Below are 11099 nucleotides of genomic sequence, written 5' to 3'. Positions count from 1 at the left end.
TTCGGGCTCCATAAGAGCATTAGGAATGGCTATAGTGATCCTGACCAAAGTTCTTTAGCAAGAGCACGTGCAGGTACTATTACTGGATACAGTAGGTCTGGATGGACTTTTCTTCACTGAATTTTGGACCCACATAAACTTTCAGCATTCCCGATGTCTCCTATAGAGAGTTTTATAGATTAAATACGCAGTGTGTTAAGAAGAATCTCCTTTGCCATCTGCTCATTTCATTTTGCTACCCCCTTGCTGCATTCTTGGAAGAGGCATTCCCTGCTCATCTTCTCCATGCCACCCAGGCTTTGGAGGAATCTTTTTCCATCCTTTCTTCTCAAAACAGAAAGACCAGACACACAGTGGTGTTTAAATCCCTGACTGCTGTATAGGTGCCAAACTGCCACCGAAACCAAAGTTAAGAACCTAAAAACTTTGCAGAACTGACTCAAAAGGGTCTGCCTCCAACACTCACAATAACCACAATGCACTTATCCCAGATCCCCCTTCCTTCTTTGACCAACAGATACCTGCACAGAAATAAGATATTACATGGCAAAGCAGTAAGTTACTGAGGTTGTGTGATGTGAATTAATGAGATAGATTGACACTAACTGCTAGATGTGTTGGTGCTCCAGGTTCAAACTGCCCTGTTACCAGGGGACATGGAAGGATGGGGAGAGGCAGAGATTAGCATTCAAAAATAAAAGAGGTTGATAATTAGACAACTATGAATATACACAGGTACTCTTTGCTCATCTTCTCATACTACTTACTTTCTTGTTTTAATTACTTTAAAACCTCTCATTTTAAAAGATCATTATTTCTTTAATCAATCTTCTTCTTGCACCCCAAATGGAGGTTTTATGTTACAGCAATGACTGCAAGTCCAAAGGAGACAGATTTTCTGTCCCCACCCATGAAGAACAGTTGATTCACTTAAAACCATGCCAAGGCCATATGCAAATCATCCTAATAGGAGCAGCTGCTGGCCTCACAGCCCAGGGGATAAACACAAGTTGTGTTCATGCTGCTGCCCCAACTCACATCCTCAGAATCACATTCAGGCAAGTGAAATCACAGGCTCTGTGAGCTTGCTGCAGCCGTGGCAGGTAATTGTAAAGGAGATGTGTGCTGCGGATGCAGCTCAAGCAGCAGGAGTGAAGCCTGCATAGGAAAATACATAGGAAAATGTGTCTCAGCTCTCCTACAGCAAACTGGCATTGTCCTCGGGCAGCTGTGCCAGTCTGCAGCACATTAGGGTTTGGCCTGTGTTTTCTGTTGAGAAAACAACCTTCCATCTGGATTTCATCCTCTTAAACCCCATGAGTGTATGTTATTTGTATATATTCTGTAAATGACAGGATGTTTTATACAGTTTTAGAATAAGCACAAAGATCATACCTGGTAAAACAGATCTGTATTAAATGGAAACAACAGATTTTCTACTTTGGTCTTTTAAAGCTCATCTGACGTAAGTATCTGGATGAAGCTAAGTCAGGGAAAGACTAAGCCAAGGCTGGTGAAGAGTGGGAGAGCCTGGAGGAAGAGCTGAAGGTCCATCTCGCATGGTCCCCTCCAGGAGCCCAGCCTCCCTGCTGCTGCCCCACACAACTGAGGTATGAGTCCAACTTCTCACTTGAAAACAGTGACTGAAATCTTCTTAATAATTCTGAGCTCTTTTGGTGGGAATCAGAAGTCCCTGCTTTTGGTGGTAGGATGTCAGGCAGCAAAGACTGACTCCACTTTGTCCTTCAGAAAGTGCACATTATTAAGATGGCTTTTGTCATCTAAGGGATATCACTACACTGCCTTCTGTTCTTCTCCCATCCCCAGTCTTGAATGAGTTATCCATGCTTTTTGTTAGTTGAAGTCTGGATTTCTGAATGTTTCCTGTTGTGGTCAGTTTATCCTTTTATTTTTTTATTTATATATTTTAAACAGAAACTGGAGCCAGCTCAGCCTCCCGTGCCCTTTAAACTCTTTTGTTATACAGTCCACAAAGCAAGGATAGTCCAACAGAAGAATAGGTTTGAGAGCATCATATGTCATACCTGTTTCCCAGTTCCTAGAATATAGAACACTACTTCTCTGGGGAGCCTACACCTCGAGAAAACAGGGCTGCTTATCGCATATGTGGTTTGTAGCATCCCAGTTCAGGTTGATTTTGTAGGAAATACACAGCGACCAAGCCTACTTTGAGCCTAGGAGGGCTTTAGAAACAGACTTCCCCTCTAGCAGTCAAAGAGAGAGAGACTTCTCTGTAATTTACAAGACTTCAGAGTTATTTCAAGGAACAGCATTTCAAACCAGTGACTCTGTGGCATACAGTTAGAGTAAGTATAAGGGTGAAGCTGAATTTCTTGAAAAAGAAACAAATTCCTTTGGGTTCCTGGGGAACACAAAACCAAAAGAGAAGCATCCCTCCTTTTCTTTTCTCCCTGGATCATATAAATTTTGGGGAAGAATATTACCAAAGTGAGACAGAACATGTAAAGTCATGATATGGACAGCATTCAGAACGGACAATTTATTTGGGGTTAATCTGTCCTGTCCAAAATCCATAACTGTCTGATGGGCGGATGCTGTTGCCTGTGTAATGATTTGTGACCATATGTCCAGCAGGTCAAATATCCCCGTTTGAAGAATGTATTCCTGTCCAGCTCTGTCATGTCTTAAAGAGATTAAGAAGGTTAACAACCCAAGAAGATCCAATAAGAAATATGAATATATCAGACAAAACCATGGTTTTCAATCAATTGAACTAATGAGTCCAGGAGCACTACTTGCCTGAAATCAGTAAATATATCGGAGAGGAGTAGACTGGCTGTCTGTAGGCTATTTTTCACAGAAAGATAATTGACAAAGGAAAGAAAACTTGTTTTGAAGCTGTTCTACATCTGATCAGTATTTAATCTGAAAAAAATCATGAGAAAGAGGAGGGAGCATGGAGAAAGTAATTCTGATTTTCAGGGCTAGCTGTGGCCAGAACAACTGCTCAGATTTGCAGCAGTGGAGCCACACACTCACCTACCCCAGCTGGTAGGTTGTGATATGCTTCTACAAGAGCTAGCTGCAGCACTTCCCCACACTCTGTCCAATGCTGAAATGCTACAAAGGGATTACAGATTCTGGCCTGAAGTCTCCATATTTGAGGTTGAATATAACATTCCACTTTGGGTGTAATTTTTAATCACCTCAAATTGAGAAGAGAACAAACATTCAAACATTCCTGGTTTGTTTTGTTTTTGAATTTTTCCTCCTTAAAATTCCTGCCTTTGGCTCATTTTAGGAGTGTCTTCTGACCACCACTCCAGACTTCATCTAAGCCTCAGGGCTGTGAAGAGTTTTGCCCAATTTCAGACTTTGCAATAACTGTTTTGCCAGATCTACATTCAACCTCAGAAGATGCAAACCATTTCTACTTCCAATTCAATGGTCATCAAGCAAAGAAATCCTCTTCCCACCTCAAGAAATTACATTGTTTAAATAGAAGAAAACTATTTTTAATGAATAATGGAGTATGAAACATATATAATTTACAACAAGGGCCCTGGGGAAAAAAAATGCTGCTGTCAAAGTGTTTCAGCAAGATGATCGATGACATTAAAATATCAGTCGCAGCAACTTCTAGACTGTAACCAGGAAAAATAAAAAGGCTTCACCTACTCACCAGTGAAAAAAATACGTCTCCTGAGAGACATCCTTCAGCTTTCAGTCCTTCTGGACTTTATGCAATATTTTGTGGCTTTTCCTAGCACTGTTTTTATGATGTTGATGATGAGATCTCCATGTGACATCAATACTGGTGGGACAAAAAAAAAGAAACAAAATTAAACAGTTAGAGCATAGACGTTCTGGAAAATCAAAGCAAATAATAAATATAAAATGCACTGGAAAAAATCATAGTGGATCTTAATTAAGAGCCTGCTTTTATTATAGCAAAGGCAAATCATTACCAGCTTGTGTTCAAACTTCTATCAATATTTCCTTTTCAACCAGTCGAGGAGTGTAGCTAACAAAATACGCTCTGTGGCCATGCACAAGATAATTGCTAGCATAATTGGACTGTAGTGCGTCAGCATCTTCTAGCTCAATACCAACAAAAGTCCACCAAAAAATAGCCACATAATTCACCATCTAAACATCAGCTCTTCCCTTAGCATGAATCAGAGGATCCTATAATTGCTCCCAAGTGGCAAAACCACAAGCATGGAAGTAAACGAACTATGATAAGAGTCTCTCATATTAAAAGAATCATAAAAGCCTGAACACAAAGCCTAGCAAGAAGCGCCCTTCTCCACATGGCACAGCTTTGAGCAGGCTGCATTCACGCCCCGGGTGCCGCCTGTGCTCTTCTATGTGCTGGAATTCAGCCACTTCGTGACAATATCCCAGACGTGAAATTAACACTTCTGAAAGCTTTTAGGGATCAAAGGTTGCCCCCTTCACAAGTTTTTTCATACTGAAGACATGATAAAGTAGGCTGGCTCTAGTTGGAAAAATAGTTCAGATGTCATTCAGAGGGGTTGTGGTAGAAGGAGGTGGCTGGGGAACAGGGACCAAGGTTTGCATCAGCCTCACAGATCAGTCTCTTTTGCCCTGCCCTGGGTACCCAAGGAGTCGCTGCAGAGTATGCCTCTGCCTTTGATCCCCAGGGTATGTGGTCTGCTGATAATGCTCTTAGTGACCTTGTGGATGGAGCCCCAAATACAGGAGAAACTTCTGTTTGTTCTGGATTTAACTCAGACTTCGAACATTACATGAAATAATGAGAAACTTGTTGACTAGCACATAGTCCCCCACCAACAGTGAGCCAGAGAGTCCCAGCTCAGAGGCAATCAGCCTTCCCTGGGTGAACCAAAGAGCAGCATCCTCCCTGGGAGTCACAGAAATCCAGCCTTTAAGCTGTGTAGACAGACAATGATTTTTTTATAGGTGACACATCCAGAGCTAATGGCAGTTTCTCAGTTCCTGTGACAAAATGGGACTGTTGCTCTTCTGTCTCTGCTGGTGATGGTGAAGATAGCGGTGCTGCCGCTGGCTGCAGCTATTGGGAGTGTTGCATTTCTATTCTTTTTGCAGTGGGAATTAGGTACTCAGCACAGTATTTGCAAGACCCTAAATGACTTACCATCGAAGTTGTGTTTTCAGTGATTTTCAAGGTGTTTCAAAGACTCTTTTGACATCATGTGCCTAATCGCTTTAGGTGCTATCAAAAATGCTGCCTTTCCCGGGGATGGCTGACTAAACAGAAGTCTCAACATTCATGTCATAAATATCTCGAGACAAGGCTGTTGATTCAGTGAAATGTGTGGTTGGCTCCTATTGTAAATGCATTCACAGAAAACCTCACAGTGCGCTGCTGCCTGGGATTACTTGTGAGCAAAATAAATGACAAACATTTTGCGATTTTTTTAAATAACATTTTGATACATTACAAAGTGGCTTTTCTTTTAATTTTACACCACATCGTTTAGGATGACATGAAGCAACATAATTTGTTAAGACAAGATATATAAAAATAAATAAATAAAAAGGGATTAAAAGGAAAGCCAGCTCTGGAAGTTTGTTAGTTGGAAAAGGCTATAATTTAAACCAGAAACGTCTGGATTAGATTATTCTGACAAGCTAAAAGGAGGCAGAATTTTGCTACGCATTTACAAAACAGAAACGAAATGGAGGGAAAGCAATGTCCTCAAACTGAGAGGGTAGCTCTCAAAACCATCTACTTCTGGATTTGAATCCAGATCTGATAATGGCTTGGTAGCTCGAGCAAGCCACAAACCTTTACAGTTCCAGATTCACTGATGAGCTAGGCCAGGAACCAACAGGACAACCATATCCTTCTGCAGGAGACTCAAATTATTAACCATCCAAGGGCAGGGGATGTGATGTTCACATTTAAGATGATCTTTCCACTGAATAAAATCTCAGACTTTGGAAGGCAAACCCAGACTTTGGCCACTTCTAGGAAATGTGAAAATCTTTAAACCCCACGAATCTCTCCACTGCAGCATGCAAACCACAGCAGCGATGGGACAGATACACTTCACAGGAAACAAACCAGCATCTCTGAAGCCAACCAGTCAACCAGAAATCAAACTAACTCAAGCAAAGCTTTTAATTCTAGCAAAGTCAGACTTTTCCAACCAAGAGAGAGAGAGAGATCCAGCTTATCTGACAGCTCAGGGGGCAACTTATTTAAGACAGTGCCAAGTCCCAGTTGCTCAGCTGAAGGCTGTGGTGTAGAGGTTGGACTGGAGACCTCTACCCTGAAGCTGAACTGGCTGAGATCTGTTTGGCAGAGTTGTAGGTTGGTATCCCAACTGCTTTTTCCTGAAGTTTTCCCAAATTTCAACATGATGGGTGGAAGTATCACTGGAACAGATATTTTGCAAACAGAATTTCCCACTGGAAACCTTTTTAAAAATAAAATTAATTATAATACAGAGTTTGTGGTGTACTTTGAAGAAAAACTGTTATTAAAATAATACTCATCTAATACAAATAATTACTATAATAAAACTTAAAGGATTATATGATTATATTTACGTTATTGTATTACTTTATGTCTCAAAGGATCCTACATATATTATAAAAAGTAAGTACTATAGAACTATGATCATTTCTGGATATTAGCAGCCCTGCTAACCCCTTTGGGCTAGGTGTCAGAGAAAAAAAAAATGACTTTCCAGAGCCCTAGAAGTTTAAAGACCCAGTCTGTCAGAATGACACCCTCCTTACACTTATATTATCTGTGTTTACAGGTAAATGGCAGCAGAATCCTGGCACTGGTGTTTTAACTGGGTGAGTATAAACACAGCCATGCCAAAAACCAGCCCTGTGCTGTGAACAGTCACAGATCTAACCTCTCAAGCAGCACTTTGGAAGATTCAGTCCTAACTGCCTTAGTCAGGAGATAGAGTCCCCGCTTGTTTATTCTCAGGCAAAAAGAAGAAGTCTCACTTGCTGAGATTTTAATGTCATGTTTTTGAAAGTCTAGATATATTGAACATGAGACTCAGCTGACTGCTCGTGCCCTTCGGCTCATGCAAAGCCTCACTTTACAGCTTGCTTACAGATAGATTTCAATTGGTAATATTCAAAATTTCCAAATGGAAAATAGCTTCTGGTATGTGAATATGGCCAGATCACAGGACCATTTTATTCCCACCAGTTGTTGCCATGCAGCATGAAATTACAGCTCATATTACTTCGTACCATGGCTTGCAGAAATTTGGACCAAAACTTGAAAAATATTAATGTGTATGCAAATGCCGTCTTGCACATAAATCAAGCACACACACTTAATCTGTGCTTTGGCTTTATGAAATGGTAGATCAAAGCAGAACAAATGAGAAGATGGAGCCCAAATTAACACGTTAACTGAAACAGAGCACGCTCAGATCCTGGAAACCACTCTCTGTCTGGGTGTCACATATCCAATTACATTCCTCGTAACTCAAATGACAGAAGACTGAGAGAAGCTAGGATGCCTATTCCTACTCATCACCAGCTACTCATAGTAATTTTTTTCAGAGTACTAATAATTATCCTTAAAGGGAGAACAATTAAAATCCCGTGTAATTGGAAGTCTGGTTATGATTACGGATGAGTCAAACTGCTTTGAAAAATGAACACAGAACTGTTTGGAGCTCCATTGGTATTTTATTAATCATGTCATTAAAATGGATACATAAAGTGGGTGCAGCTATACAGTGGGATTTTCAAAAGTTCTCAGCACTAGCCACACTGCTGCTGGTAAAGTTTGTAGGAATTTTATTACTTGAGTGTAATAGGAGCAGAGTTATGCCAGAACTGAGCATTTTTACAGCATCCAAACCTTATTGTTCATAAGCAGCCAATTCTCTTGACATTTCTTTAATTCTTTCTGGTGATCCTATAATCCTAACATTATTTTCCCATTGGCAGTCCCAGGACTGGAGGTGCTGCAAGGCCTTGAGTCCTGGGTATATGGGACATATGAGCTCTTCCCATTTTCCTCCCCTTGGGGATGAGACCTGATAGCAGCCGAGGCTCTGCATCATGGACAGAGGACTTTGCCTAAGCCTGGATGTTGAGCTTGCTACCAGGGGTAGAGTGCACGAGACTTGGCCTTACAGAGCTCAAGAGTGATGGAGCAATTTGGAGCAGATGGTTAGCATCAGAGAGCTGTTTCAAGAAACAGCATTGAGAGTAGAGATCTGAAAAATAACTTAACAGGAGATTTATTTGTGGTCTCTGGTTCAGGGCTGTCTAAGAAACACAAGCAGTGGTTGGTACTTTCAGTTCGTCACAGATAACATGGAACCTTGAATCAAAGAGATCTTGACTTTTTGCTTTGCAAAACCATAGCCCAATCTGATAAGAGTAGGACTAAGCAAAGCATGACCCCCTTACACCATTCCTCTGATGTGGCTCCACCAGGCACCAAAATGCCAAAGTGGGTTCTTAAGAAAAAGGAGGAATGTACCTTAAAAGGCAAAACTTCAGAGATAAATCCTTTCCAGTATTTTGCTTCGGAATCACTTAGCTAACATTGGAAGATTGGACAGAACCATGCTGGAAAGACGGGCAATCGTTCATATAAATCAAAAGTAAGTGGGAACACACTTAGCTTAGTTGTCTGCTCTGCCCATTGATTTGTCCAGCTCTGGATGCATGGACAATGTGCTTTAGCAGAGCAAGCAATGTCAGCAGGCTAGGAAAGATACACTATTAGCAAGATCTCCTAACAACACAGATAACTGGAAAACTGTAACTTTAAAGTAAATTCTGTCATTTGGTTTTTGTGCAACAAAATCTTCATTCTAAGAACATGCTTACTTAGATGTGAATTATACTAGTCATACAAATCATCTTAAAAAGGTAACGTAAGTTCTCAAACTCCAAAGACTACACTGAAAAGTTGTGCTAAACATTGAAAGGCTTCTCTGAATAAGATGCTAAGATCTTAATTTTAATTTTGTAATTAAAAAAAAAAGAAGTGTACTTATATCCTCTTGAAAAGTGATCCCCTTGGAATGAACTGTCTTAATGCTTTACATCTGAAGGAAGCAAGGTAAGACAGTACTATACTGTATTTTCTTCTATCTGAGGGAAGCTGGAAATAATCTGGAGAAAAGATTATTTCCAACTTTCCAGCTCTTTTTCTATAATTAACAGGATGTAAGACATAACAAACAGAGGCTGAAGAAAACCACAAACTCTCCATATGGAGTTCAGTTCCTGTTTACTAGTATCCTGTTTACAGCATAGGCTTTGATGGTCAGATAATCAGGCCTCTCATGTTCCCAGAATGACCACACTTATTCTGTACTTATTTAAGGCTGGGAAGACTTTTTAATAAAAAAATATGTCGAGGAAACAAAGCAGAGAGAGATTATAACAATATGCATCACTACGGAAATACCAGACTCATTGTTACAGAATAGAAAATTACCAAATACTCTTTTGTGTGAAAATACAAGGATGATGCAAATTGCCAGTTCAAAGGGAAGCCAGGAACAAAGCCCTTTCCCTCCTGCCCTCGTCTGTGTCTGGGTCATGTGTGTTGGATGGGTCTAAAATGGTAAAAATTGGTCTGTGGTGGACCATCCCTGATAACCTGGAGTAGGGGTGCACGGCGGGGAGCGGGCAGGGCCACTCCTCCTGGTGCAGGCTGGCCCCCTGCATCAGGACAAATGTGCACGGGAAAAGTCAGCCAGCAGGGCCACTCCTCGGGATGCAGCCTGACCCCCTGTGTCGGATGAGTTGGCACTTTCAGGGATATAAAAGGCCTGGGGTTCGAGAAAGAGAGAGAAGAAGAGAGGGAGAGAAGAGTAGGGGAGAAGAGTAGAGGGAGACGGGGGAGACGGATCCAACTACTTTTATGGCCAACATTACCTCGGTGGGGACGCCTGCCAAGTAGTGCCTGTCACCCCGTTTACTCTCAATGCACCTCGGAGCTGGCCTCCTGGTCATTGAACAAATGTGTAGGTTAGTAAGAACTGTGCCTAATCTGTTCTTTGGTAGCCTTTAGGTCTCTCTCTTTCTGGCTTGGAGCTTGTAATAAACTTTCTAGTAGTTTTGGGGTGTATATGTGTGGCTTAATTTCCTTCTCCACCCAGAATCCTTCCATCCCTGGAACAGTCATGTAACTCCTCAGGTGGAGGAAGGAGAAATACCCATTCTCAGGGCATCCCTGCCTATGGTTCTGTTGTTGGCTAAGGGCTCCTCTCACGGCAGGAGGCAGGTGTTGCTTTTCAGCCTGCCTACCTCAGCTCCAGGATGGGGCTCGGGAAGGAGGACAAGGGAGTTTAGGTGCAGGTTTGGCTGCTGCTTTGCTTGTGCCTTTCCTCTTTAACAGTTCAGAGCATGTGCTGGTCTAGCACAGACTGGGGATGAAACTAAATGGCACTGGAATAATAAAAATCAAACCACTTTTATACTCAGCAGAACTAATTCCTGCCTTCTTGTGCCCAATTCCTTTCTGGCTGAAATCTCTCTGAAGCACATGCAGACCCTCCTGTTTCTGCTGTTGCTGTATGTAACGCTGCCTCCCAGGCAGCAATTGCTTCCTAACTGCCAAGAATTTGATAGCAGCTTGTGGTGACAGTGCTGAAAAGGCTGAAGTGCACACTGCCAGGGACAAACCTGTGCTGTGCTGCTCAAGGAGGACTTAGTCCTGCCAGGCTGGAGCAGGAGCATGTGCCTCTCTGGTCTGGGCAGGGGGACTGCATCCTATGGCATGGGACATTTCACCCCCAATCCTGTTTCCCTTCCCCATGACGTGTGTGCCTGGCATGGTAACATGCTTGGGTCCAAAAGAGACTTACGGAACAACTCCCAGACTACCGTGGTACATCAGTCTGGTGCACTGATGCTACAACATGATTCATATAATCCTCTTAGCAGAGCCTGAGAGACGAGGATTCAAACAAGCAGTTTCCAGGGGTAAGGAGCAATAAGATAATTCTTATAATTATAAAATAATTAACTAAGGAAGTTGGAGAATAGGTGAACTGTTTATTAAAAAAACATTTTAATGACATTTTAATGTTGTCTTTATCTTTCAGACAGTGGGGCTTTCTACTTTGAAGCTGCATCTAAATAACACCAGTAGC

The sequence above is a fragment of the Nestor notabilis genome, unplaced genomic scaffold (assembly GCF_000696875.1).
Source record: "Nestor notabilis isolate BGI_N333 unplaced genomic scaffold, ASM69687v1 scaffold1369, whole genome shotgun sequence".
Classification (NCBI taxonomy): Eukaryota; Metazoa; Chordata; class Aves; order Psittaciformes; family Psittacidae; genus Nestor; species Nestor notabilis.
This window is presented reverse-complemented; position numbering follows the sequence as displayed.